Source organism: Lissotriton vulgaris, chromosome 1_1 (genome assembly GCF_964263255.1).
Source record: "Lissotriton vulgaris chromosome 1_1, aLisVul1.2, whole genome shotgun sequence".
In the NCBI taxonomy this organism is placed as follows: Eukaryota; Metazoa; Chordata; class Amphibia; order Caudata; family Salamandridae; genus Lissotriton; species Lissotriton vulgaris.
Window position 1 is genome coordinate 234,237,043 of NC_141685.1, and position 25,224 is coordinate 234,262,266.

The 25,224-nt window shown below is 39.7% G+C and overlaps 12 non-coding genes across 12 annotated transcripts; all 12 read right to left on the reverse strand.

The window, feature by feature from the left end:
- Nucleotides 1-1,099: 1,099 nt before the first annotated feature.
- TRNAA-AGC (transfer RNA alanine (anticodon AGC)) lies at nucleotides 1,100-1,172 on the reverse strand. The gene has a single exon. It is a non-coding gene; the product is annotated as a tRNA-Ala (tRNA).
- Nucleotides 1,173-4,251: 3,079 nt separating this feature from the next.
- Nucleotides 4,252-4,324, reverse strand: TRNAA-AGC (transfer RNA alanine (anticodon AGC)). Its single transcript has one exon. It is a non-coding gene; the product is annotated as a tRNA-Ala (tRNA).
- A 2,041-nt stretch (nucleotides 4,325-6,365) lies between these two features.
- TRNAA-AGC (transfer RNA alanine (anticodon AGC)) lies at nucleotides 6,366-6,438 on the reverse strand. The gene has a single exon. It is a non-coding gene; the product is annotated as a tRNA-Ala (tRNA).
- Nucleotides 6,439-7,206: 768 nt separating this feature from the next.
- TRNAA-AGC (transfer RNA alanine (anticodon AGC)) lies at nucleotides 7,207-7,279 on the reverse strand. Its single transcript has one exon. It is a non-coding gene; the product is annotated as a tRNA-Ala (tRNA).
- A 3,079-nt stretch (nucleotides 7,280-10,358) lies between these two features.
- On the reverse strand, nucleotides 10,359-10,431 carry TRNAA-AGC (transfer RNA alanine (anticodon AGC)). Its single transcript has one exon. It is a non-coding gene; the product is annotated as a tRNA-Ala (tRNA).
- Nucleotides 10,432-12,472: 2,041 nt separating this feature from the next.
- Nucleotides 12,473-12,545, reverse strand: TRNAA-AGC (transfer RNA alanine (anticodon AGC)). The gene has a single exon. It is a non-coding gene; the product is annotated as a tRNA-Ala (tRNA).
- A 3,090-nt stretch (nucleotides 12,546-15,635) lies between these two features.
- TRNAA-AGC (transfer RNA alanine (anticodon AGC)) lies at nucleotides 15,636-15,708 on the reverse strand. The gene has a single exon. It is a non-coding gene; the product is annotated as a tRNA-Ala (tRNA).
- Nucleotides 15,709-16,686: 978 nt separating this feature from the next.
- Nucleotides 16,687-16,759, reverse strand: TRNAA-AGC (transfer RNA alanine (anticodon AGC)). Its single transcript has one exon. It is a non-coding gene; the product is annotated as a tRNA-Ala (tRNA).
- Nucleotides 16,760-17,736: 977 nt separating this feature from the next.
- TRNAA-AGC (transfer RNA alanine (anticodon AGC)) lies at nucleotides 17,737-17,809 on the reverse strand. The gene has a single exon. It is a non-coding gene; the product is annotated as a tRNA-Ala (tRNA).
- A 3,090-nt stretch (nucleotides 17,810-20,899) lies between these two features.
- On the reverse strand, nucleotides 20,900-20,972 carry TRNAA-AGC (transfer RNA alanine (anticodon AGC)). The gene has a single exon. It is a non-coding gene; the product is annotated as a tRNA-Ala (tRNA).
- Nucleotides 20,973-21,949: 977 nt separating this feature from the next.
- On the reverse strand, nucleotides 21,950-22,022 carry TRNAA-AGC (transfer RNA alanine (anticodon AGC)). The gene has a single exon. It is a non-coding gene; the product is annotated as a tRNA-Ala (tRNA).
- Nucleotides 22,023-24,062: 2,040 nt separating this feature from the next.
- Nucleotides 24,063-24,135, reverse strand: TRNAA-AGC (transfer RNA alanine (anticodon AGC)). The gene has a single exon. It is a non-coding gene; the product is annotated as a tRNA-Ala (tRNA).
- Between the last annotated feature and the right edge of the window lie 1,089 nt (nucleotides 24,136-25,224).

Below are 25,224 nucleotides of genomic sequence, written 5' to 3' on the forward strand. Positions count from 1 at the left end.
TTATACATCCTTCAGAGGACAGAGTGTCAAAAAAAATAAGAGAAAATGAAAATGGAAGTTGTGAGAACTTCATTTTGAGATTGCATAAGAATTCAAATTCCTCTCACATGCTAAAGAATACCTGAACCCTTTTGATTAAACCACTTTAGTTGTTATAATGAGACCATATTTGAAAGCCATCTGTGATTTTTCTGTTCTTACTCTGCAATGACCATGGGCAATGACAAGTTAAAAATAAAATTTATGCAAATTTTATAATGGAGAAGGCGGGCATCGATCCCGCTACCTCTCGCATGCTAAGCGAGCGCTTTACTATTTGAGCTAATTCCCCTGTGTGTTTAATCTGCATAACATGAAAAAAGTAACCTTACTGCGTTCCACACTTTATTTGAAGTCCAATTGCCCATAACAGTGTTCAGTTCACTTCTAACTTATGCCTTACCTCCACTTATGGGATGTTTTACAGTTCAGGTTGGCCTGTTTACTACTCGAATATGAGTGATATTGCGCTGTGTTCATCTAGACTCATACCCTAGCTAATCTTGAAGTTAAATTTCCCACCAATGAGAAACCAAGGGAGATACCATTTCTGATAGTTATTGCATGTCTAATGCAAGAATATTCACCAGATTATGAGAGTCAATGCAATAATCCAGCAAAAATTACTCATTTTCGCCCAACGTGGGGCTCGAACCCACGACCCTGAGATTAAGAGTCTCATGCTCTACCGACTGAGCTAGCCGGGCTCCCTCCTTAAGACAGTATGCAGACCAATCCCTTTTTGTGAAAAAAATCAAATCCTGGATATTCCTCTACTCTTGTTTTGCAAGGAAAGCCAGATTTATACATCCTTCAGAGGAAAGAGTGTCAAAAAAAATAAGAGAAAATGAAAATGGAAGTTGTGAGAACTTCATTTTGAGATTGCATAAGAATTCAAATTCCTCTCACATGCTAAAGAATACCTGAACCCTTTTGATTAAACCACTTTAGTTGTTATAATGAGACCATATTTGAAAGCCATCTGTGATTTTTCTGTTCTTACTCTGCAATGACCATGGGCAATGACAAGTTAAAAATAAAATGTATGCAAATTTTATAATGGAGAATGCGGGCATCGATCCCGCTACCTCTCGCATGCTAAGCGAGCGCTCTACCATTTGAGCTAATTCCCCTGTGTGTTTAATCTGCATAACATGAAAAAAGTAACCTCACTGCCTTCCACACTTTATTTGAAGTCCAATTGCCCATAACAGTGTTCAGTTCACTCCTAACTTATGCCTTACCTCCACTTATGGGATGTTTTACAGTTCAGGTTGGCCTGTTTACTACTCGATTATGAGTGATATTGTGGTGTGTTCATCTAGACTCATACTCTACCTAATATTGAAGTTAAATTTCCCACCAATGAGAAACCAAGGGAGATACCATTTTTGATAGTTATTGCATGTCTAATGCAAGAATAATCACCAGATTATGAGAGTCCAGCAAAAATTACTCATTTTCGCCCAACGTGGGGCTCGAACCCACGACCCTGAGATTAAGAGTCTCATGCTCTACCGACTGAGCTAGCCGGGCTCCCACTTCAAGATGGTATGCAGACTAATCATTTTTTATGAAGGAAATCCATTCCTGGACAATTTTTGGGAGTTATTGCAGGTCTAATGCAAGATTAATCTCCATATTATGAGAGTCAATGCAATATTCAGGCAAAAATTACTCGTTTTCGCCCAACGTGGGGCTCGAACCCACGACCCTGAGATTAAGAGTCTCATGCTCTACCGACTGAGCTAGCCGGGCTCCCTCCTTAAGCCAGTATGCAGACCAATCCCTTTTTGTGAAAAAAATCAAATCCTGGATATTCCTCTACTCTTGTTTTGCAAGGAAAGCCAGATTTATACATCCTTCAGAGGACAGAGTGTCAAAAAAAATAAGAGAAAATGAAAATGGAAGTTGTGAGAACTTCATTTTGAGATTGCATAAGAATTCAAATTCCTCTCACATGCTAAAGAATACCTGAACCCTTTTGATTAAACCACTTTAGTTGTTATATTGAGACCATATTTGAAAGCCATCTGTGATTTTTCTGTTCTTACTCTGCAATGACCATGGGCAATGACAAGTTAAAAATAAAATGTATGCAAATTTTATAATGGAGAATGCGGGCATCAATCCCGCTACCTCTCGCATGCTAAGCGAGCTCTCTACCATTTGAGCTAATTCCCCTGTGTGTTTAATCTGCATAACATGAAAAAAGTAACCTCACTGCCTTCCACACTTTATTTGCAGTCCAATTGCCCATAACAGTGTTCAGTTCACTCCTAACTTATGCCTTACCTCCACTTATGGGATGTTTTACAGTTCAGGTTGGCCTGTTTACTACTCGAATATGAGTGATATTGTGGTGTGTTCATCTAGACTCATACCCTACCTAATCTTGAAGTTAAATTTCCCACCAATGAGAAACCAAGGGAGATACCATTTTTGATAGTTATTGCATGTCTAATGCAAGAATAATCACCAGATTATGAGAGTCCAGCAAAAATTACTCATTTTCGCCCAACGTGGGGCTCAAACCCACGACCCTGAGATTAAGAGTCTCATGCTCTACCGACTGAGCTAGCCGGGCTCCCACTTCAAGATGGTATGCAGACTAATCATTTTTTATGAAGGAAATCCATTCCTGGACAATTTTTGGGAGTTATTGCAGGTCTAATGCAAGATTAATCTCCATATTATGAGAGTCAATGCAATATTCAGGCAAAAATTACTCGTTTTCGCCCAACGTGGAGCTCGAACCCACGACCCTGAGATTAAGAGTCTCATGCTCTACCGACTGAGCTAGCCGGGCTCCCTCCTTAAGACAGTATGCAGACCAATCCCTTTTTGTGAAAAAAATCAAATCCTGGATATTCCTCTACTCTTGTTTTACAAGGAAAGCCAGATTTATACATCCTTCAGAGGACAGAGTGTCAAAAAAAATAAGAGAAAATGAAAATGGAAGTTGTGAGAACTTCATTTTGAGATTGCATAAGAATTCAAATTCCTCTCACATGCTAAAGAATACCTGAACCCTTTTGATTAAACCACTTTAGTTGTTATAATGAGACCATATTTGAAAGCCATCTGTGATTTTTCTGTTCTTACTCTGCAATGACCATGGGCAATGACAAGTTAAAAATAAAATGTATGCAAATTTTATAATGGAGAATGCGGGCATCGATCCCGCTACCTCTCGCATGCTAAGCAAGCACTCTACCATTTGAGCTAATTCCCCTGTGTGTTTAATCTGCATAACATGAAAAAAGTAACCTCACTGCCTTCCACACTTTATTTGCAGTCCAATTGCCCATAACAGTGTTCAGTTCACTCCTAACTTATGCCTTACCTCCACTTATGGGATGTTTTACAGTTCAGGTTGGCCTGTTTACTACTCGAATATGAGTGATATTGTGGTGTGTTCATCTAGACTCATACCCTACCTAATCTTGAAGTTAAATTTCCCACCAATGAGAAACCAAGGGAGATACCATTTTTGATAGTTATTGCATGTCTAATGCAAGAATAATCACCAGATTATGAGAGTCCAGCAAAAATTACTCAATTTCGCCCAACGTGGGGCTCAAACCCACGACCCTGAGATTAAGAGTCTCATGCTCTACCGACTGAGCTAGCCGGGCTCCCACTTCAAGATGGTATGCAGACTAATCATTTTTTATGAAGGAAATCCATTCCTGGACAATTTTTGGGAGTGATTGCAGGTCTAATGCAAGATTAATCTCCATATTATGAGAGTCAATGCAATATTCAGGCAAAAATTACTCGTTTTCGCCCAACGTGGAGCTCGAACCCACGACCCTGAGATTAAGAGTCTCATGCTCTACCGACTGAGCTAGCCGGGCTCCCTCCTTAAGACAGTATGCAGACCAATCCCTTTTTGTGAAAACAATCAAATCCTGGATATTCCTCTACTCTTGTTTTACAAGGAAAGCCAGATTTATACATCCTTCAGAGGACAGAGTGTCAAAAAAAATAAGAGAAAATGAAAATGGAAGTTGTGAGAACTTCATTTTGAGATTGCATAAGAATTCAAATTCCTCTCACATGCTAAAGAATACCTGAACCCTTTTGATTAAACCACTTTAGTTGTTAGAATGAGACCATATTTGAAAGCCATCTGTGATTTTTCTGTTCTTACTCTGCAATGACCTTGGCAATGACAAGTTAAAAATAAAATGTATGCAAATTTTATAATGGAGAATGCGGGCATCGATCCCGCTACCTCTCGCATGCTAAGCGAGCGCTCTACCATTTGAGCTAATTCCCCTGCGTGTTTAATCTGCATAACATGAAAAAAGTAACCTCACTGCCTTCCACACTTTATTTGAAGTCCAATTGCCCATAACAGTGTTCAGTTCACTCCTAACTTATGCCTTACCTCCACTTATGGGATGTTTTACAGTTCAGGTTGGCCTGTTTACTACTCGAATATGAGTGATATTGTGGTGTGTTCATCTAGACTCATACCCTATCTAATCTTGAAGTTAAATTTCCCACCAATGAGAAACCAAGGGAGATACCATTTTTGATAGTTATTGCATGTCTAATGCAAGAATAATCACCAGATTATGAGAGTCCAGCAAAAATTACTCATTTTCGCCCAACGTGAGGCTCGAACCCACGACCCTGAGATTAAGAGTCTCATGCTCTACCGACTGAGCTAGCCGGGCTCCCACTTCAAGATGGTATGCAGACTAATCATTTTTTATGAAGGAAATCCATTCCTGGACAATTTTTGGGAGTTATTGCAGGTCTAATGCAAGATTAATCTCCATATTATGAGAGTCAATGCAGTATTCAGGCAAAAATTACTCGTTTTCGCCCAACGTGGAGCTCGAACCCACGACCCTTAGATTAAGAGTCTCATGCTCTACCGACTGAGCTAGCCGGGCTCCCTCCTTAAGACAGTATGCAGACCAATCCCTTTTTGTGAAGAAAATCAAATCCTGGATATTCCTCTACTCTTGTTTTGCAAGGAAAGCCAGATTTATACATCCTTCAGAGGACAGAGTGTCAAAAAAAAATAAGAGAAAATGAAAATGGAAGTTGTGAGAACTTCATTTTGAGATTGCATAAGAATTCAAATTCCTCTCACATGCTAAAGAATACCTGAACCCTTTTGATTAAACCACTTTAGTTGTTATAATGAGACCATATTTGAAAGCCATCTGTGATTTTTCTGTTCTTACTCTGCAATGACCTTGGCAATGACAAGTTAAAAATAAAATGTATGCAAATTTTATAATGGAGAATGCGGGCATCGAGCCCGCTACATCTCGCATGCTAAGCGAGCGCTTTACTATTTGAGCTAATTCCCCTGTGTGTTTAATCTGCATAACATGAAAAAAGTAACCTTACTGCGTTCCACACTTTATTTGAAGTCCAATTGCCCATAACAGTGTTCAGTTCACTCCTAACTTATGCCTTACCTCCACTTATGGGATGTTTTACAGTTCAGGTTGGCCTGTTTACTACTCGAATATGAGTGATATTGCGCGGTGTTCATCTAGACTCATACCCTAGCTAATCTTGAAGTTAAATTTCCCACCAATGAGAAACCAAGGGAGATACCATTTCTGATAGTTATTGCATGTCTAATGCAAGAATATTCACCAGATTATGAGAGTCAATGCAATAATCCAGCAAAAATTACTCATTTTCGTCCAACGTGGGGCTCGAACCCACGACCCTGATATTAAGAGTCTCATGCTCTACCGACTGAGCTAGCTGGGCTCCCACTTCAAGATGGTATGCAGACTAATCATTTTTTATGAAGGAAATCCATTCCTGGACAATTTTTGGGAGTTATTGCAGGTCTAATGCAAGATTAATCTCCATATTATGAGAGTCAATGCAATATTCAGGAAAAAATTACTCGTTTTCGCCCAACGTGGGGCTCGAACCCACGACCCTGAGATTAAGAGTCTCATGCTCTACCGACTGAGCTAGCCGGGCTCCCTCCTTAAGACAGTATGCAGACCAATCCCTTTTTGTGAAAAAAATCAAATCCTGGACATTCCTCTACTCTTGTTTTGCAAGGAAAGCCAGATTTATACATCCTTCAGAGGACAGAGTGTCAAAAAAAATAAGAGAAAATGAAAATGGAAGTTGTGAGAACTTCATTTTGAGATTGCATAAGAATTCAAATTCCTCTCACATGCTAAAGAATACCTGAACCCTTTTGATTAAACCACTTTAGTTGTTATAATGAGACCATATTTGAAAGCCATCTGTGATTTTTCTGTTCTTACTCTGCAATGACCATGGGCAATGACAAGTTAAAAATAAAATGTATGCAAATTTTATAATGGAGAATGCGGGCATCGATCCCGCTACCTCTCGCATGCTAAGCGAGCGCTCTACCATTTGAGCTAATTCCCCTGTGTGTTTAATCTGCATAACATGAAAAAAGTAACCTCACTGCCTTCCACACTTTATTTGAAGTCCAATTGCCCATAACAGTGTTCAGTTCACTCCTAACTTATGCCTTACCTCCACTTATGGGATGTTTTACAGTTCAGGTTGGCCTGTTTACTACTCGAATATGAGTGATATTGCGCTGTGTTCATCTAGACTCATACCCTAGCTAATCTTGAAGTTAAATTTCCCACCAATGAGAAACCAAGGGAGATACCATTTCTGATAGTTATTGCATGTCTAATGCAAGAATATTCACCAGATTATGAGAGTCAATGCAATAATCCAGCAAAAATTACTCATTTTCGCCCAACGTGGGGCTCGAACCCACGACCCTGAGATTAAGAGTCTCATGCTCTACCGACTGAGCTAGCCGGGCTCCCTCCTTAAGACAGTATGCAGACCAATCCCTTTTTGTGAAAAAAATCAAATCCTGGATATTCCTCTACTCTTGTTTTGCAAGGAAAGCCAGATTTATACATCCTTCAGAGGAAAGAGTGTCAAAAAAAATAAGAGAAAATGAAAATGGAAGTTGTGAGAACTTCATTTTGAGATTGCATAAGAATTCAAATTCCTCTCACATGCTAAAGAATACCTGAACCCTTTTGATTAAACCACTTTAGTTGTTATAATGAGACCATATTTGAAAGCCATCTGTGATTTTTCTGTTCTTACTCTGCAATGACCATGGGCAATGACAAGTTAAAAATAAAATGTATGCAAATTTTATAATGGAGAATGCGGGCATCGATCCCGCTACCTCTCGCATGCTAAGCGAGCGCTCTACCATTTGAGCTAATTCCCCTGTGTGTTTAATCTGCATAACATGAAAAAAGTAACCTCACTGCCTTCCACACTTTATTTGAAGTCCAATTGCCCATAACAGTGTTCAGTTCACTCCTAACTTATGCCTTACCTCCACTTATGGGATGTTTTACAGTTCAGGTTGGCCTGTTTACTACTCGATTATGAGTGATATTGTGGTGTGTTCATCTAGACTCATACTCTACCTAATATTGAAGTTAAATTTCCCACCAATGAGAAACCAAGGGAGATACCATTTTTGATAGTTATTGCATGTCTAATGCAAGAATAATCACCAGATTATGAGAGTCCAGCAAAAATTACTCATTTTCGCCCAACGTGGGGCTCGAACCCACGACCCTGAGATTAAGAGTCTCATGCTCTACCGACTGAGCTAGCCGGGCTCCCACTTCAAGATGGTATGCAGACTAATCATTTTTTATGAAGGAAATCCATTCCTGGACAATTTTTGGGAGTTATTGCAGGTCTAATGCAAGATTAATCTCCATATTATGAGAGTCAATGCAATATTCAGGCAAAAATTACTCGTTTTCGCCCAACGTGGGGCTCGAACCCACGACCCTGAGATTAAGAGTCTCATGCTCTACCGACTGAGCTAGCCGGGCTCCCTCCTTAAGCCAGTATGCAGACCAATCCCTTTTTGTGAAAAAAATCAAATCCTGGATATTCCTCTACTCTTGTTTTGCAAGGAAAGCCAGATTTATACATCCTTCAGAGGACAGAGTGTCAAAAAAAATAAGAGAAAATGAAAATGGAAGTTGTGAGAACTTCATTTTGAGATTGCATAAGAATTCAAATTCCTCTCACATGCTAAAGAATACCTGAACCCTTTTGATTAAACCACTTTAGTTGTTATATTGAGACCATATTTGAAAGCCATCTGTGATTTTTCTGTTCTTACTCTGCAATGACCATGGGCAATGACAAGTTAAAAATAAAATGTATGCAAATTTTATAATGGAGAATGCGGGCATCAATCCCGCTACCTCTCGCATGCTAAGCGAGCACTCTACCATTTGAGCTAATTCCCCTGTGTGTTTAATCTGCATAACATGAAAAAAGTAACCTCACTGCCTTCCACACTTTATTTGCAGTCCAATTGCCCATAACAGTGTTCAGTTCACTCCTAACTTATGCCTTACCTCCACTTATGGGATGTTTTACAGTTCAGGTTGGCCTGTTTACTACTCGAATATGAGTGATATTGTGGTGTGTTCATCTAGACTCATACCCTACCTAATCTTGAAGTTAAATTTCCCACCAATGAGAAACCAAGGGAGATACCATTTTTGATAGTTATTGCATGTCTAATGCAAGAATAATCACCAGATTATGAGAGTCCAGCAAAAATTACTCATTTTCGCCCAACGTGGGGCTCAAACCCACGACCCTGAGATTAAGAGTCTCATGCTCTACCGACTGAGCTAGCCGGGCTCCCACTTCAAGATGGTATGCAGACTAATCATTTTTTATGAAGGAAATCCATTCCTGGACAATTTTTGGGAGTTATTGCAGGTCTAATGCAAGATTAATCTCCATATTATGAGAGTCAATGCAATATTCAGGCAAAAATTACTCGTTTTCGCCCAACGTGGAGCTCGAACCCACGACCCTGAGATTAAGAGTCTCATGCTCTACCGACTGAGCTAGCCGGGCTCCCTCCTTAAGACAGTATGCAGACCAATCCCTTTTTGTGAAAAAAATCAAATCCTGGATATTCCTCTACTCTTGTTTTACAAGGAAAGCCAGATTTATACATCCTTCAGAGGACAGAGTGTCAAAAAAAATAAGAGAAAATGAAAATGGAAGTTGTGAGAACTTCATTTTGAGATTGCATAAGAATTCAAATTCCTCTCACATGCTAAAGAATACCTGAACCCTTTTGATTAAACCACTTTAGTTGTTATAATGAGACCATATTTGAAAGCCATCTGTGATTTTTCTGTTCTTACTCTGCAATGACCATGGGCAATGACAAGTTAAAAATAAAATGTATGCAAATTTTATAATGGAGAATGCGGGCATCGATCCCGCTACCTCTCGCATGCTAAGCAAGCACTCTACCATTTGAGCTAATTCCCCTGTGTGTTTAATCTGCATAACATGAAAAAAGTAACCTCACTGCCTTCCACACTTTATTTGCAGTCCAATTGCCCATAACAGTGTTCAGTTCACTCCTAACTTATGCCTTACCTCCACTTATGGGATGTTTTACAGTTCAGGTTGGCCTGTTTACTACTCGAATATGAGTGATATTGTGGTGTGTTCATCTAGACTCATACCCTACCTAATCTTGAAGTTAAATTTCCCACCAATGAGAAACCAAGGGAGATACCATTTTTGATAGTTATTGCATGTCTAATGCAAGAATAATCACCAGATTATGAGAGTCCAGCAAAAATTACTCAATTTCGCCCAACGTGGGGCTCAAACCCACGACCCTGAGATTAAGAGTCTCATGCTCTACCGACTGAGCTAGCCGGGCTCCCACTTCAAGATGGTATGCAGACTAATCATTTTTTATGAAGGAAATCCATTCCTGGACAATTTTTGGGAGTGATTGCAGGTCTAATGCAAGATTAATCTCCATATTATGAGAGTCAATGCAATATTCAGGCAAAAATTACTCGTTTTCGCCCAACGTGGAGCTCGAACCCACGACCCTGAGATTAAGAGTCTCATGCTCTACCGACTGAGCTAGCCGGGCTCCCTCCTTAAGACAGTATGCAGACCAATCCCTTTTTGTGAAAAAAATCAAATCCTGGATATTCCTCTACTCTTGTTTTACAAGGAAAGCCAGATTTATACATCCTTCAGAGGACAGAGTGTCAAAAAAAATAAGAGAAAATGAAAATGGAAGTTGTGAGAACTTCATTTTGAGATTGCATAAGAATTCAAATTCCTCTCACATGCTAAAGAATACCTGAACCCTTTTGATTAAACCACTTTAGTTGTTAGAATGAGACCATATTTGAAAGCCATCTGTGATTTTTCTGTTCTTACTCTGCAATGACCTTGGCAATGACAAGTTAAAAATAAAATGTATGCAAATTTTATAATGGAGAATGCGGGCATCGATCCCGCTACCTCTCGCATGCTAAGCGAGCGCTCTACCATTTGAGCTAATTCCCCTGCGTGTTTAATCTGCATAACATGAAAAAAGTAACCTCACTGCCTTCCACACTTTATTTGAAGTCCAATTGCCCATAACAGTGTTCAGTTCACTCCTAACTTATGCCTTACCTCCACTTATGGGATGTTTTACAGTTCAGGTTGGCCTGTTTACTACTCGAATATGAGTGATATTGTGGTGTGTTCATCTAGACTCATACCCTATCTAATCTTGAAGTTAAATTTCCCACCAATGAGAAACCAAGGGAGATACCATTTTTGATAGTTATTGCATGTCTAATGCAAGAATAATCACCAGATTATGAGAGTCCAGCAAAAATTACTCATTTTCGCCCAACGTGAGGCTCGAACCCACGACCCTGAGATTAAGAGTCTCATGCTCTACCGACTGAGCTAGCCGGGCTCCCACTTCAAGATGGTATGCAGACTAATCATTTTTTATGAAGGAAATCCATTCCTGGACAATTTTTGGGAGTTATTGCAGGTCTAATGCAAGATTAATCTCCATATTATGAGAGTCAATGCAGTATTCAGGCAAAAATTACTCGTTTTCGCCCAACGTGGAGCTCGAACCCACGACCCTTAGATTAAGAGTCTCATGCTCTACCGACTGAGCTAGCCGGGCTCCCTCCTTAAGACAGTATGCAGACCAATCCCTTTTTGTGAAGAAAATCAAATCCTGGATATTCCTCTACTCTTGTTTTGCAAGGAAAGCCAGATTTATACATCCTTCAGAGGACAGAGTGTCAAAAAAAAATAAGAGAAAATGAAAATGGAAGTTGTGAGAACTTCATTTTGAGATTGCATAAGAATTCAAATTCCTCTCACATGCTAAAGAATACCTGAACCCTTTTGATTAAACCACTTTAGTTGTTATAATGAGACCATATTTGAAAGCCATCTGTGATTTTTCTGTTCTTACTCTGCAATGACCTTGGCAATGACAAGTTAAAAATAAAATGTATGCAAATTTTATAATGGAGAATGCGGGCATCGAGCCCGCTACATCTCGCATGCTAAGCGAGCGCTTTACTATTTGAGCTAATTCCCCTGTGTGTTTAATCTGCATAACATGAAAAAAGTAACCTTACTGCGTTCCACACTTTATTTGAAGTCCAATTGCCCATAACAGTGTTCAGTTCACTCCTAACTTATGCCTTACCTCCACTTATGGGATGTTTTACAGTTCAGGTTGGCCTGTTTACTACTCGAATATGAGTGATATTGCGCGGTGTTCATCTAGACTCATACCCTAGCTAATCTTGAAGTTAAATTTCCCACCAATGAGAAACCAAGGGAGATACCATTTCTGATAGTTATTGCATGTCTAATGCAAGAATATTCACCAGATTATGAGAGTCAATGCAATAATCCAGCAAAAATTACTCATTTTCGTCCAACGTGGGGCTCGAACCCACGACCCTGATATTAAGAGTCTCATGCTCTACCGACTGAGCTAGCTGGGCTCCCACTTCAAGATGGTATGCAGACTAATCATTTTTTATGAAGGAAATCCATTCCTGGACAATTTTTGGGAGTTATTGCAGGTCTAATGCAAGATTAATCTCCATATTATGAGAGTCAATGCAATATTCAGGAAAAAATTACTCGTTTTCGCCCAACGTGGGGCTCGAACCCACGACCCTGAGATTAAGAGTCTCATGCTCTACCGACTGAGCTAGCCGGGCTCCCTCCTTAAGACAGTATGCAGACCAATCCCTTTTTGTGAAAAAAATCAAATCCTGGACATTCCTCTACTCTTGTTTTGCAAGGAAAGCCAGATTTATACATCCTTCAGAGGACAGAGTGTCAAAAAAAATAAGAGAAAATGAAAATGGAAGTTGTGAGAACTTCATTTTGAGATTGCATAAGAATTCAAATTCCTCTCACATGCTAAAGAATACCTGAACCCTTTTGATTAAACCACTTTAGTTGTTATAATGAGACCATATTTGAAAGCCATCTGTGATTTTTCTGTTCTTACTCTGCAATGACCATGGGCAATGACAAGTTAAAAATAAAATGTATGCAAATTTTATAATGGAGAATGCGGGCATCGATCCCGCTACCTCTCGCATGCTAAGCGAGCGCTCTACCATTTGAGCTAATTCCCCTGTGTGTTTAATCTGCATAACATGAAAAAAGTAACCTCACTGCCTTCCACACTTTATTTGAAGTCCAATTGCCCATAACAGTGTTCAGTTCACTCCTAACTTATGCCTTACCTCCACTTATGGGATGTTTTACAGTTCAGGTTGGCCTGTTTACTACTCGAATATGAGTGATATTGTGGTGTGTTCATCTAGACTCATACTCTACCTAATCTTGAAGTTAAATTTCCCACCAATGAGAAACCAAGGGAGATACCATTTTTGATAGTTATTGCATGTCTAATGCAAGAATAATCACCAGATTATGAGAGTCCAGCAAAAATTACTCATTTTCGCCCAACCTGGAGCTCGATCCCACGACCCTGAGATTAAAAGTCTCATGCTCTACCGACTGAGCTAGCCGGGCTCCCACTTCAAGATGGTATGCAGACTAATCATTTTTTATGAAGGAAATCCAGTCCTGGACAATTTTTGGGAGTTATTGCAGGTCTAATGCAAGAATAATCTCCATATTATGAGAGTCAATGCAATATTCAGGCAAAAATTACTCGTTTTCGCCCAACGTGGGGCTCGAACCCACGACCCTGAGATTAAGAGTCTCATGCTCTACCGACTGAGCTAGCCGGGCTCCCTCCTTAAGACAGTATGCAGACCAATCCCTTTTTGTGAAAAAAATCAAATCCTGGATATTCCTCTACTCTTGTTTTGCAAGGAAAGCCAGATTTATACATCCTTCAGAGGACAGAGTGTCAAAACAAATAAGAGAAAATGAAAACGGAAGTTGTGAGAACTTCATTTTGAGATTGCATAGGAATTCAAATTCCTCTCACATGCTAAAGAATACCTGAACCCTTTTGATTAAACCACTTTAGTTGTTATAATGAGACCATATTTGAAAGCCATCTGTGATTTTTCTGTTCTTACTCTGCAATGACCTTGGCAATGACAAGTTAAAAATAAAATGTATGCAAATTTTATAATGGAGAATGCGGGCATTAATCCCGCTACCTCTCGCATGCTAAGCGAGCGCTCTACCATTTGAGCTAATTCCCCTGCGTGTTTAATCTGCATAACATGAAAAAAGTAACCTCACTGCCTTCCACACTTTATTTGAAGTCCAATTGCCCATAACAGTGTTCAGTTCACTCCTAACTTATGCCTTACCTCCACTTATGGGATGTTTTACAGTTCAGGTTGGCCTGTTTACTACTCGAATATGAGTGATATTGTGGTGTGTTCATCTAGACTCATACCCTATCTAATCTTGAAGTTAAATTTCCCACCAATGAGAAACCAAGGGAGATACCATTTTTGATAGTTATTGCATGTCTAATGCAAGAATAATCACCAGATTATGAGAGTCCAGCAAAAATTACTCATTTTCGCCCAACGTGAGGCTCGAACCCACGACCCTGAGATTAAGAGTCTCATGCTCTACCGACTGAGCTAGCTGGGCTCCCACTTCAAGATGGTATGCAGACTAATCATTTTTTATGAAGGAAATCCATTCCTGGACAATTTTTGGGAGTTATTGCAGGTCTAATGCAAGATTAATCTCCATATTATGAGAGTCAATGCAGTATTCAGGCAAAAATTACTCGTTTTTGCCCAACGTGGAGCTCGAACCCACGACCCTGAGATTAAGAGTCTCATGCTCTACCGACTGAGCTAGCCGGGCTCCCTCCTTAAGACAGTATGCAGACCAATCCCTTTTTGTGAAGAAAATCAAATCCTGGATATTCCTCTACTCTTGTTTTGCAAGGAAAGCCAGATTTATACATCCTTCAGAGGACAGAGTGTCAAAAAAAATAAGAGAAAATGAAAATGGAAGTTGTGAGAACTTCATTTTGAGATTGCATAAGAATTCAAATTCCTCTCACATGCTAAAGAATACCTGAACCCTTTTGATTAAACCACTTTAGTTGTTATAATGAGACCATATTTGAAAGCCATCTGTGATTTTTCTGTTCTTACTCTGCAATGACCTTGGCAATGACAAGTTAAAAATAAAATGTATGCAAATTTTATAATGGAGAATGCGGGCATCGAGCCCACTACCTCTCGCATGCTAAGCGAGCGCTTTACTATTTGAGCTAATTCCCCTGTGTGTTTAATCTGCATAACATAAAAAAAGTAACCTTACTGCGTTCCACACTTTATTTGAAGTCCAATTGCCCATAACAGTGTTCAGTTCACTCCTAAATTATGCCTTACCTCCACTTATGGGATGTTTTACAGTTGAGGTTGGCCTGTTTACTACTCGAATATGAGTGATATTGCGCGGTGTTCATCTAGACTCATACCCTAGCTAATCTTGAAGTTAAATTTCCCACCAATGAGAAACCAAGGGAGATACCATTTCTGATAGTTATTGCATGTCTAATGCAAGAATATTCACCAGATTATGAGAGTCAATGCAATAATCCAGCAAAAATTACTCATTTTCGTCAAACGTGGGGCTCGAACCCACGACCCTGAGATTAAGAGTCTCATGCTCTACCGACTGAGCTAGCTGGGCTCCCACTTCAAGATGGTATGCAGACTAATCATTTTTTATGAAGGAAATCCATTCCTGGACAATTTTTGGGAGTTATTGCAGGTCTAATGCAAGATTAATCTCCATATTATGAGAGTCAATGCAATATTCAGGAAAAAATTACTCGTTTTCGCCCAACGTGGGGCTCGAACCCACGACCCTGAGATTAAGAGTCTCATGCTCTACCGACTGAGCTAGCCGGGCTCCCTCCTTAAGACAGTATGCAGACCAATCCCTTTTTGTGAAAAAAATCAAATCCTGGATATTCCTCTACTCTTGTTTTGCAAGGAAAGCCAGATTTATACATCCTTCAGAGGACAGAGTGTCAAAAAAAATAAGAGAAAATGAAAATGGAAGTTGTGAGAACTTCATTTTGAGATTGCATAAGAATTCAAATTCCTCTCACATGCTAAAGAATACCTGAACCCTTTTGATTAAACCACTTTAGTTGTTATAATGAGACCATATTTGAAAGCCATCTGTGATTTTTCTGTTCTTACTCTGCAATGACCATGGGCAATGACAAGTTAAAAATAAAATGTATGCAAATTTTATAATGGAGAATGCGGGCATCGATCCCGCTACCTCTCGCATGCTAAGCGAGCGCTCTACCATTTGAGCTAATTCCCCTGTGTGTTTAATCTGCATAACATGAAAAAAGTAACCTCACTGCCTTCCCCACTTTATTTGAAGTCCAATTGCCCATAACAGTGTTCAGTTCACTCCTAACTTATGCCTTACCTCCACTTATGGGTTGTTTTACTGTTCAGGTTGGCCTGTTTACTACTCGAATATGAGTGATATTGTGGTGTGTTCATCTAGACTCATACTCTACCTAATCTTGAAGTTAAATTTCCCACCAATGAGAAACCAAGGGAGATACCATTTTTGATAGTTATTGCATGTCTAATGCAAGAATAATCACCAGATTATGAGAGTCCAGCAAAAATTACTCATTTTCGCCCAACCTGGAGCTCGAACCCACGACCCTGAGATTAAAAGTCTCATGCTCTACCGACTGAGCTAGCCGGGCTCCCACTTCAAGATGGTATGCAGACTAATCATTTTTTATGAAGGAAATCCAGTCCGGGACAATTTTTGGGAGTTATTGCAGGTCTAATGCAAGATTAATCTCCATATTATGAGAGTCAATGCAATATTCAGGAAAAAATTACTCGTTTTCGCCCAACGTGGGGCTCGAACCCACGACCCTGAGATTAAGAGTCTCATGCTCTACCGACTGAGCTAGCCGGGCTCCCTCCTTAAGACAGTATGCAGACCAATCCCTTTTTGTGAAAAAAATCAAATCCTGGATATTCCTCTACTCTTGTTTTGCAAGGAAAGCCAGATTTATACATCCTTCAGAGGACAGAGTGTCAAAAAAAATAAGAGAAAATGAAAATGGAAGTTGTGAGAACTTCATTTTGAGATTGCATAAGAATTCAAATTCCTCTCACATGCTAAAGAATACCTGAACCCTTTTGATTAAACCACTTTAGTTGTTATAATGAGACCATATTTGAAAGCCATCTGTGATTTTTCTGTTCTTACTCTGCAATGACCATGGGCAATGACAAGTTAAAAATAAAATGTATGCAAATTTTATAATGGAGAATGCGGGCATCGATCCCGCTACCTCTCGCATGCTAAGCGAGCGCTCTACCATTTGAGCTAATTCCCCTGTGTGTTTAATCTGCATAACATGAAAAAAGTAACCTCACTGCCTTCCCCACTTTATTTGAAGTCCAATTGCCCATAACAGTGTTCAGTTCACTCCTAACTTATGCCTTACCTCCACTTATGGGATGTTTTACAGTTCAGGTTGGCCTGTTTACTACTCGAATATGAGTGATATTGTGGTGTGTTCATCTAGACTCATACTCTACCTAATCTTGAAGTTAAATTTCCCACCAATGAGAAACCAAGGGAGATACCATTTTTGATAGTTATTGCATGTCTAATGCAAGAATAATCACCAGATTATGAGAGTCCAGCAAAAATTACTCATTTTCGCCCAACCTGGAGCTCGAACCCACGACCCTGAGATTAAAAGTCTCATGCTCTACCGACTGAGCTAGCCGGGCTCCCACTTCAAGATGGTATGCAGACTAATCATTTTTTATGAAGGAAATCCAGTCCGGGACAATTTTTGGGAGTTATTGCAGGTCTAATGCAAGAATAATCTCCATATTATGAGAGTCAATGCAATATTCAGGCAAAAATTACTCGTTTTCGCCCAACGTGGGGCTCGAACCTACGACCCTGAGATTAAGAGTCTCATGCTCTACCGACTGAGCTAGCCGGGCTCCCTCCTTAAGACAGTATGCAGACCAATCCCTTTTTGTGAAAAAAATCAAATCCTGGATATTCCTCTACTCTTGTTTTGCAAGGAAAGCCAGATTTATACATCCTTCAGAGGACAGAGTGTCAAAACAAATAAGAGAAAATGAAAACGGAAGTTGTGAGAACTTCATTTTGAGATTGCATAGGAATTCAAATTCCTCTCACATGCTAAAGAATACCTGAACCCTTTTGATTAAACCACTTTAGTTGTTATAATGAGACCATATTTGAAAGCCATCTGTGATTTTTCTGTTCTTACTCTGCAATGACCTTGGCAATGACAAGTTAAAAATAAAATGTATGCAAATTTTATAATGGAGAATGCGGGCATCGATCCCGCTACCTCTCGCATGCTAAGCGAGCGCTCTACCATTTGAGCTAATTCCCCTGTGTGTTTAATCAGCATAACATGAAAAAAGTAACCTCACTGCCTTCCACACTTTATTTGAAGTCCAATTGCCCATAACAGTGTTCAGTTCACTCCTAACTTATGCCTTACCTCCACTTATGGGATGTTTTACAGTTCAGGTTGGCCTGTTTACTACTCGAATATGAGTGATATTGTGGTGTGTTCATCTAGACTCATACCCTACCTAATCTTGAAGTTAAATTTCCCACCAATGAGAAACCAAGGGAGATACCATTTTTGATAGTTATTGCATGTCTAATGCAAGAATAATCACCAGATTATGAGAGTCCAGCAAAAATTACTCATTTTCGCCCAACGTGGAGCTCGAACCCACGACCCTGAGATTAAAAGTCTCATGCTCTACCGACTGAGCTAGCCGGGCTCCCACTTCAAGATGGTATGCAGACTAATCATTTTTTATGAAGGAAATCCAGTCCTGGACAATTTTTGGGAGTTATTGCAGGTCTAATGCAAGAATAATCTCCATATTATGAGAGTCAATGCAATATTCAGGCAAAAATTACTCGTTTTCGCCCAACGTGGGGCTCGAACCCACGACCCTGAGATTAAGAGTCTCATGCTCTACCGACTGAGCTAGCCGGGCTCCCTCCTTAAGACAGTATGCAGACCAATCCCTTTTTGTGAAAAAAATCAAATCCTGGATATTCCTCTACTCTTGTTTTGCAAGGAAAGCCAGATTTATACATCTTTCAGAGGACAGAGTGTCAAAAAAAATAAGAGAAAATGAAAACGGAAGTTGTGAGAACTTCATTTTGAGATTGCATAAGAATTCAAATTCCTCTCACATGCTAAAGAATACCTGAACCCTTTTGATTAAACCACTTTAGTTGTTATAATGAGACCATATTTGAAAGCCATCTGTGATTTTTCTGTTCTTACTCTGCAATGACCTTGGCAATGACAAGTTAAAAATAAAATGTATGCAAATTTTATAATGGAGAATGCGGGCATCGATCCCGCTACCTCTCGCATGCTAAGCGAGCGCTCCACCATTTGAGCTAATTCCCCTGCGTGTTTAATCTGCATAACATGAAAAAAGTAACCTCACTGCCTTCCACACTTTATTTGAAGTCCAATTGCCCATAACAGTGTTCAGTTCACTCCTAACTTATGCCTTACCTCCACTCATGGGATGTTTTACTGTTCAGGTTGGCCTGTTTACTACTCGAATATGAGTGATATTGTGGTGTGTTCATCTAGACTCATACCCTATCTAATCTTGAAGTTAAATTTCCCACCAATGAGAAACCAAGGGAGATACCATTTTTGATAGTTATTGCATGTCTAATGCAAGAATAATCACCAGATTATGAGAGTCCAGCAAAAATTACTCATTTTCGCCCAACGTGAGGCTCGAACCCACGACCCTGAGATTAAGAGTCTCATGCTCTACCGACTGAGCTAGCCGGGCTCCAACTTCAAGATGGTATGCAGACTAATCATTTTTTATGAAGGAAATCCATTCCTGGACAAATTTTGGGAGTTATTGCAGGTCTAATGCAAGATTAATCTCCATATTATGAGAGTCAATGCAGTATTCAGGCAAAAATTACTCGTTTTCGCCCAACGTGGAGCTCGAACCCACGACCCTGAGATTAAGAGTCTCATGCTCTACCGACTGAGCTAGCCGGGCTCCCTCCTTAAGACAGTATGCAGACCAATCCCTTTTTGTGAAGAAAATCAAATCCTGGATATTCCTCTACTCTTGTTTTGCAAGGAAAGCCAGATTTATACATCCTTCAGAGGACAGAGTGTCAAAAAAAATAAGAGAAAATGAAAATGGAAGTTGTGAGAACTTCATTTTGAGATTGCATAAGAATTCAAATTCCTCTCACATGCTAAAGAATACCTGAACCCTTTTGATTAAACCACTTTAGTTGTTATAATGAGACCATATTTGAAAGCCATCTGTGATTTTTTTGTTCTTACTCTGCAATGACCTTGGCAATGACGAGTTAAAAATAAAATGTATGCAAATTTTATAATGGAGAATGCGGGCATCGAGCCCGCTACATCTCGCATGCTAAGCGAGCGCTTTACTATTTGAGCTAATTCCCCTGTGTGTTTAATCTGCATAACATGAAAAAAGTAACCTTACTGCGTTCCACACTTTATTTGGAGTCCAATTGCCCATAACAGTGTTCAGTTCACTCCTAAATTATGCCTTACCTCCACTTATGGGATGTTTTACAGTTCAGGTTGGCCTGTTTACTACTCGAATATGAGTGATATTGCGCGGTGTTCATCTAGACTCATACCCTAGCTAATCTTGAAGTTAAATTTCCCACCAATGAGAAACCAAGGGAGATACCATTTCTGATAGTTATTGCATGTCTAATGCAAGAATATTCACCAGATTATGAGAGTCAATGCAATAATCCAGCAAAAATTACTCATTTTCGTCCAACGTTGGGCTCGAACCCACGACCCTGAGATTAAGAGTCTCATGCTCTACCGACTGAGCTAGCTGGGCTCCCACTTCAAGATGGTATGCAGACTAATCATTTTTTATGAAGGAAATCCATTCCTGGACACTTTTTGGGAGTTATTGCAGGTCTAATGCAAGATTAATCTCCATATTATGAGAGTCAATGCAATATTCAGGAAAAAATTACTCGTTTTCGCCCAACGTGGGGCTCGAACCCACGACCCTGAGATTAAGAGTCTCATGCTCTACCGACTGAGCTAGCCGGGCTCCCTCCTTAAGACAGTATGCAGACCAATCCCTTTTTGTGAAAAAAATCAAATCCTGGATATTCCTCTACTCTTGTTTTGCAAGGAAAGCCAGATTTATACATCCTTCAGAGGACAGAGTGTCAAAAAAAATAAGAGAAAATGAAAATGGAAGTTGTGAGAACTTCATTTTGAGATTGCATAAGAATTCAAATTCCTCTCACATGCTAAAGAATACCTGAACCCTTTTGATTAAACCACTTTAGTTGTTATAATGAGACCATATTTGAAAGCCATCTGTGATTTTTCTGTTCTTACTCTGCAATGACCATGGGCAATGACAAGTTAAAAATAAAATGTATGCAAATTTTATAATGGAGAATGCGGGCATCGATCCCGCTACCTCTCGCATGCTAAGCGAGCGCTCTACCATTTGAGCTAATTCCCCTGTGTGTTTAATCTGCATAACATGAAAAAAGTAACCTCACTGCCTTCCACACTTTATTTGAAGTCCAATTGCCCATAACAGTGTTCAGTTCACTCCTAACTTATGCCTTACCTCCACTTATGGGATGTTTTACAGTTCAGGTTGGCCTGTTTACTACTCGAATATGAGTGATATTGTGGTGTGTTCATCTAGACTCATACTCTACCTAATCTTGAAGTTAAATTTCCCACCAATGAGAAACCAAGGGAGATACCATTTTTGATAGTTATTGCATGTCTAATGCAAGAATAATCACCAGATTATGAGAGTCCAGCAAAAATTACTCATTTTTGCCCAACCTGGAGCTCGATCCCACGACCCTGAGATTAAAAGTCTCATGCTCTACCGACTGAGCTAGCCGGGCTCCCACTTCAAGATGGTATGCAGACTAATCATTTTTTATGAAGGAAATCCAGTCCTGGACAATTTTTGGGAGTTATTGCAGGTCTAATGCAAGAATAATCTCCATATTATGAGAGTCAATGCAATATTCAGGCAAAAATTACTCGTTTTCGCCCAACGTGGGGCTCGAACCCACGACCCTGAGATTAAGAGTCTCATGCTCTACCGACTGAGCTAGCCGGGCTCCCTCCTTAAGACAGTATGCAGACCAATCCCTTTTTGTGAAAAAAATCAAATCCTGGATATTCCTCTACTCTTGTTTTGCAAGGAAAGCCAGATTTATACATCCTTCAGAGGACAGAGTGTCAAAACAAATAAGAGAAAATGAAAACGGAAGTTGTGAGAACTTCATTTTGAGATTGCATAGGAATTCAAATTCCTCTCACATGCTAAAGAATACCTGAACCCTTTTGATTAAACCACTTTAGTTGTTATAATGAGACCATATTTGAAAGCCATCTGTGATTTTTCTGTTCTTACTCTGCAATGACCTTGGCAATGACAAGTTAAAAATAAAATGTATGCAAATTTTATAATGGAGAATGCGGGCATCGATCCCGCTACCTCTCGCATGCTAAGCGAGCGCTCTACCATTTGAGCTAATTCCCCTGTGTGTTTAATCAGCATAACATGAAAAAAGTAACCTTACTGCCTTCCACACTTTATTTGAAGTCCAATTGCCCATAACAGTGTTCAGTTCACTCCTAACTTATGCCTTACCTCCACTTATGGGATGTTTTACAGTTCAGGTTGGCCTGTTTACTACTCGAATATGAGTGATTTTGTGGTGTGTTCATCTAGACTCATACCCTACCTAATCTTGAAGTTAAATTTCCCACCAATGAGAAACCAAGGGAGATACCATTTTTGATAGTTATTGCATGTCTAATGCAAGAATAATCACCAGATTATGAGAGTCCAGCAAAAATTACTCATTTTCGTCCAACGTGAGGCTCGAACCCACAACCCTGAGATTAAGAGTCTCATGCTCTACCGACTGAGCTAGCCGGGCTCCCACTTCAAGATGGTATGCAGACTAATCATTTTTTATGAAGGAAATCCATTCCTGGACAATTTTTGGGAGTTATTGCAGGTCTAATGCAAGATTAATCTCCATATTATGAGAGTCAATGCAGTATTCAGGCAAAAATTACTCGTTTTCGCCCAACGTGGAGCTCGAACCCACGACCCTGAGATTAAGAGTCTCATGCTCTACCGACTGAGCTAGCCGGGCTCCCTCCTTAAGACAGTATGCAGACCAATCCCTTTTTGTGAAGAAAATCAAATCCTGGATATTCCTCTACTCTTGTTTTGCTAGGAAAGCCAGATTTATACATCCTTCAGAGGACAGAGTGTCAAAAAAAATAAGAGAAAATGAAAATGGAAGTTGTGAGAACTTCATTTTGAGATTGCATAAGAATTCAAATTCCTTTCACATGCTAAAGAATACCTGAACCCTTTTGATTAAACCACTTTAGTTGTTATAATGAGACCATATTTGAAAGCCATCTGTGATTTTTCTGTTCTTACTCTGCAATGACCTTGGCAATGACAAGTTAAAAATAAAATGTATGCAAATTTTATAATGGAGAATGCGGGCATCGAGCCCGCTACCTCTCGCATGCTAAGCAAGCGCTTTACTATTTGAGCTAATTCCCCTGTGTGTTTAATCTGCATAACATGAAAAAAGTAACCTTACTGCATTCCACACTTTATTTGAAGTCCAATTGCCCATAACAGTGTTCAGTTCACTCCTAACTTATGCCTTACCTCCACTTATGGGATGTTTTACAGTTCAGGTTGGCCTGTTTACTACTCGAATATGAGTGATATTGCGCTGTGTTCATCTAGACTCATACCCTAGCTAATCTTGAAGTTAAATTTCCCACCAATGAGAAACCAAGGGAGATACCATTTCTGATAGTTATTGCATGTCTAATGCAAGAATATTCACCAGATTATGAGAGTCAATGCAATAATCCAGCAAAAATTACTCATTTTCGCCCAACGTGGGGCTCGAACCCATGACCCTGAGATTAAGAGTCTCATGCTCTACCGACTGAGCTAGCCGGGCTCCCACTTCAAGATGGAATGCAGACTAATCATTTTTTATGAAGGAAATCCATTCCTGGACAATTTTTGGGAGTTATTGCAGGTCTAATGTAAGATTAATCTCCATATTATGAGAGTCAATGCAATATTCAGGAAAAAATTACTCGTTTTCCCCCAACGTGGGGCTCGAACCCACGACCCTGAGATTAAGAGTCTCATGCTCTACCGACTGAGCTAGCCGGGCTCCCTCCTTAAGACAGTATGCAGACCAATCCCTTTTTGTGAAAAAAATCAAATCCTGGATATTCCTCTACTCTTGTTTTGCAAGGAAAGCCAGATTTATACATCCTTCAGAGGACAGAGTGTCAAAAAAAATAAGAGAAAATGAAAATGGAAGTTGTGAGAACTTCATTTTGAGATTGCATAAGAATTCAAATTCCTCTCACATGCTAAAGAATACCTGAACCCTTTTGATTAAACCACTTTAGTTGTTATAATGAGACCATATTTGAAAGCCATCTGTGATTTTTCTGTTCTTACTCTGCAATGACCATGGGCAATGACAAGTTAAAAATAAAATGTATGCAAATTTTATAATGGAGAATGCGGGCATCGATCCCGCTACCTCTCGCATGCTAAGCGAGCGCTCTACCATTTGAGCTAATTCCCCTGTGTGTTTAATCCGCATAACATGAAAAAAGTAACCTCACTGCCTTCCACACTTTATTTGAAGTCCAATTGCCCATAACAGTGTTCAGTTCACTCCTAACTTATGCCTTACCTCCACTTATGGGATGTTTTACAGTTCAGGTTGGCCTGTTTACTACTCGATTATGAGTGATATTGTGGTGTGTTCATCTAGACTCATACTCTACCTAATCTTGAAGTTAAATTTCCCACCAATGAGAAACCAAGGGAGATACCATTTTTGATAGTTATTGCATGTCTAATGCAAGAATAATCACCAGATTATGAGAGTCCAGCAAAAATTACTCATTTTCGCCCAACGTGAGGCTCGAACCCACGACCCTGAGATTAAGAGTCTCATGCTCTACCGACTGAGCTAGCCGGGCTCCCACTTCAAGATGGTATGCAGACTAATCATTTTTTATGAAGGAAATCCATTCCTGGACAATGTTTGGGAGTTATTGCAGGTCTAATGCAAGATTAATCTCCATATTATGAGAGTCAATGCAGTATTCAGGCAAAAATTACTCGTTTTCCCCCAACGTGGAGCTCGAACCCACGACCCTGAGATTAAGAGTCTCATGCTCTACCGACTGAGCTAGCCGGGCTCCCTCCTTAAGACAGTATGCAGACCAATCCCTTTTTGTGAAGAAAATCAAATCCTGGATATTCCTCTACTCTTGTTTTGCAAGGAAAGCCAGATTTATACATCCTTCAGAGGACAGAGTGTCAAAAAAAATAAGAGAAAATGAAAATGGAAGTTGTGAGAACTTCATTTTGAGATTGCATAAGAATTCAAATTCCTCTCACATGCTAAAGAATACCTGAACCCTTTTGATTAAACCACTTTAGTTGTTACAATGAGACCATATTTGAAAGCCATCTGTGATTTTTCTGTTCTTACTCTGCAATGACCTTGGCAATGACAAGTTAAAAATAAAATGTATGCAAATTTTATAATGGAGAATGCGGGCATCGAGCCCGCTACCTCTCGCATGCTAAGCGAGCGCTTTACTATTTGAGCTAATTCCCCTGTGTGTTTAATCTGCATAACATGAAAAAAGTAACCTTA